Source organism: Sinocyclocheilus anshuiensis, unplaced genomic scaffold (assembly GCF_001515605.1).
Source record: "Sinocyclocheilus anshuiensis isolate Anshui unplaced genomic scaffold, SAMN03320099.WGS_v1.1 scaffold6673, whole genome shotgun sequence".
Classification (NCBI taxonomy): Eukaryota; Metazoa; Chordata; class Actinopteri; order Cypriniformes; family Cyprinidae; genus Sinocyclocheilus; species Sinocyclocheilus anshuiensis.
This window is the reverse complement of record NW_015556231.1, coordinates 457-4,628: the sequence shown is the minus strand read 5'-3', so window position 1 is coordinate 4,628 and position 4,172 is coordinate 457. Positions and strand designations below refer to the sequence as shown.

The following is a 4,172-nucleotide window of genomic DNA, read 5'->3' as shown; positions in this document are numbered from 1 at the left end:
AAAAACGTGTATTTTTAACAGTTTGTCAGTGGGTAAATAAAAAAAATATTTGTTGTGCTTTTCTCAGTCGGACACAGACAAACAAGTCGGGTGATTTTTGTCTTTTAAACCAGAAAGACTGCTGACAGATCTAACCAACACTCGCGCCACAGAAACTAAAGCAACAGGTAAGTTAGACAAACCCACCCATTCACTATATTACAACTTTTAACTTCTTGTTAATCGTTATTTATGATCCGCTTCTTCAGTTTCATGTAGCATATGTGATGCTAATTAAGTTTACTAATGCAGCCGAAGCCCTGGTAAACAAATTGGCTCGAGGAGTATTTGATGGCTGTTTTGCTAACGTTATTTACCATTTCAGATTGATATTTGCTCCTCACGTTTTTTTAATTTGAAACTCGTGCTTGCATATGTTTTTGAAATCAATGTTTTCAGAGCAAAGACAGCGTGGACAGTGTTGCCAGATTGGATGGACGATTTCCAGCCCAAAAGCTCACAAAAACCCGCCCAAAACTTTAACTGTCAAAATAATGTGATTGAATATGTAAATCAAGGTTGATGGGCCATTTTTAACTCCTTAAAACAAAATAATGACGACAAAATAATATAAATATAACGTTAGATTAATTTCCCAGGTAAACGGATCAAATCGGGGCAAATAGCCTACATTAAAGAGAATTAGGCTACGAACATGAATAAAATATGCAAGCAGACACTGTCAAAACGGCAATCAAGAAATTAACCGATACCCTCGAAACAACACGTGCATCATTTTCAATGTCAGCAGTTAGAATAATCCAATTTAAATGCAAAAAGTGCTCAATATAAGTGACAGGAAAAAGCAACATATTATAGCAGGTATTTCACACTCGTTCATGCACACACCATAGTCAAAACTGTCATTCTTTGATACAAACTGAATTATAATCCGACAATTAAAAAAATACGTTATATACATATTTACGTCAGATACGTTATAACTTATCAGACTAAAAACTTGTCACTCATGAATCATAATGTCTGTCTGCTGAGCCCTTGTGATAAGTGCGGCTGTCGATGTTTACATCAGCACCAGCGCACTGGCTAAAGCGGAAGTTGGAGAATAATAAACACATAACCAGGGCCGGATAACGTTATGATGACTGATTGGATGCAGTACATGCATACTTGGGCTTGTTTGTTAAACAATTAGCCTATGCAATTTATATGTTTGAAAACTGCCAAACTGACCCCAAACCAGCCCAAATTTTGTCCACCCGCCCAAGCCAATTTTTACTGCACAATCAAATTCAAAACCGCCCAATTGGACGGGAACCTGCCCAATCTGGTAACGCTGAGCGTGGAGTGCTGGGATGTCAAATGCAACAAGATGGCCCAAGTATAGGTCTCTGCAGGAAAGTAATGGGAGTTACCAGATCGGGGCGTTTTATACCATGTTTCCTGATTGGCTCACGTCATGGTGACGGTAGATTTAGGGGTGGGGTTAGGTAAGGGGGATCATTTTGATTGCATGATTGAGAAACACCCTGCAGTTTGAAAACACCCACAAATTAAGAAACACCCACTTTTGCTCTGCAGAGACTGCAATCTCAAGACTGCTGCAATACTACGAGCCTAAAATGAAGTAAGTTAAGTAGAATTCACATTGATTTGATGGGTTTTAGTGTTATGCAAGATGAAAATCATCACTTTATGAAAGGTTATTTAAGTATATTTCTTCATTTTTGGATGAATTGCTATTTTTGCAAATGTAGCAGCACAAATGGGTCTTCTGAAGCAGTACAATATTTTAGAATTAAATCTAAATCTAAACATTGATCAACTCATGCATACACAGCCCAGACAAATACTGGTTCTTTCACACCACATGAATTACATCATGATATCCAAGGATCAGTGATGTTTGATGTAATGTAGTGTGCCACCATTTTTGATTCAGACTGTATTGGCAGAATGAATAACATATTAAATTTCAGTTTGCTTTTGATTCAGAGTCATTATGCTTCAGAAGAATACGAGTTGGGTCTTGAAAGTTCTAGTTATAGTAGGCTTTCTTAATATGGATTACAAAAAAGGTATTTTGTGTTATATTTCCACTTGCACTTATCTTAAAGTTGCTTTGGGTTTGTATAAAGGTGTGTTGATTTATTATTTATATTTATTAATTTATATTTATTTGGTTGTTTTATTAATGACAAATCCAATTCAATTCAATCTCAAGAACATTCAGCTGATACACCCTTGAAAGTTTTTCCCAATTAAATCCAGTTGACCGACAGCTCTGGAAGACATGTTGTGAAAATTACAAGTTTTTAAAAAGTACTACAGGGTTTTAAATGGGCACAAGTCCTACTGAATAAACACTACTCTGATCCTTCACATCTTTATTTTCATTTATGAAAATTTAAATATGTCCACACAAGGGTTAATTTTATGAGTTGTTGTGACATATTCTAAGACTTTTTTTAATGCATTAGAAAAAGGAGCCTGAGCAGGTGCAGAAGGCAGCAGTCCCCATCATTGCTGCTGAGGAGGAAGAGGAAATGTCACGAGGGAACCCACTGGATGTTTTGATTGTCTTTGAAGACGGAGAGGTGATGTCAACCAAGTCTAGGGTCAGTGCACTGCTGCTGCTTTTGCACTTTATGCCCTTATTTAGAGTACACTAAATTCTCAAAGCAGCTTTACAGAAAATGCATGTGTCTATATTACAATTTAGCCTGATCTGTACTATAAATACTATACTTTCAACTCGAATAGTGTTGTATCATGTAATTTATAGTGATGCTACATGGGTGTACTAACTTTTGTTGTATACTGTATGTTTGACTAATACACTGGAAGCAATATTGACGTGACATACTGATACAATTCCTCACTGCTAATCATGATGTTCATTCTATTTAGTATGGGTTTAATACAGGATACTTACAGTCTGATGTAGTAAAAAGAAAACTGTATGAACATGCCCTTTGACCTTACCACACACAAGTACATCTGATGTGCGAGCGGCCATCAGGCGCAAATGTAACAAAGGGCAATTCTTTATAGAATTGCAATATTTTTTGGACATGTATAATTTAAAATAATTTTGTATTGTATTGTGTTGTATTGTTTTTGTTTTGTTTTATTGTATTTATTTTACATGTTCAAAATAATACAAAAATATAAAAATCTAATTCAGCAAAAAAAGTGAAGTTTGTGTGTTGCTGCTGTTACAAAAAGTTTTTATTTTTTTTATGTTTCTTTCGGTGTTCTTTTTATTTAACATGGTTGGTGCATTTTATGTTTTGCAATGCTAAAACCATTTGAGGTTTAAATAAACACTTTGAATTGTTAATAATGTGTCTCTGTCTGTCATTGAAGTTATGTATTTATTGTAATGACCTTGAAAGGTGGATTCAGCATTGGTGAAGAATTAGCATATTTTTACTCAAAAATAATGTATTTATAGTATATTGCTAGTGTGTTTCAAAGACACATAATCATTTTTAATGTACTCGTGATACAAAAAAAGTACACTTTAATATCACTAATCAAGCATGTAAATAGGCATATACTTAAAGTGTACTAAGTATACTTGAAGTTGTTCCAATTTAGCATATAAAAGTACACTAAATACACTTAAAGTTATACTTTAATTTAATTACAACTAAAATACACTTAATACAAAAATAACTGTTCCAAAATGGCACACTTGAAGTCAACTAATCATTCACACTTGAAGTATACTGACAATTAGTCTGGCTGCAAGATTACTTATTACTTACTTTTTTTTTTCTCTAGGGTGCCATATAGAGCAGTGCTTCTCAACTGAAACTGGTGGTTCATGAGCTCAATATTTTGGGATATATGTAAGGGATGCAATGTTGCATGCAGATATTAAAATGCAGCATGTAAAAGTGAAATCTTTAAAAAAAAAAAAAAAAACTATGACAAGTGATTTGGAAAATGGAAGGATTTAGAAACTAAAATAGCTATCATATTCAGCCTATTTCATGTTAATAATGGATTTGCAGCTCATTGTAATATTAAAGGGGTCATATGATGCGATTTCAATTTTTCCTTTCTCTTTGGAGTGTTACAAGCTCTTGTTGCATAAAGAAGATCTGTAAAGTTGCAAACACTAAAGTCTCAAAACCAAAGAGATATTCTTTATAAAAGTTAAG

At 34.1% G+C, this 4,172-nt stretch overlaps 1 long non-coding RNA gene across 1 annotated transcript; it reads left to right on the top strand.

Moving 5' to 3' along the window:
• The first annotated feature begins 63 nt into the window (after positions 1 to 63).
• LOC107676293 (uncharacterized) lies at positions 64 to 3,051 on the top strand. Its single transcript, XR_001632719.1, has 3 exons — positions 64 to 167; positions 1,582 to 1,627; positions 2,481 to 3,051. It is a non-coding gene; the product is annotated as an uncharacterized LOC107676293 (long non-coding RNA).
• The last annotated feature ends 1,121 nt before the right edge of the window (positions 3,052 to 4,172 follow it).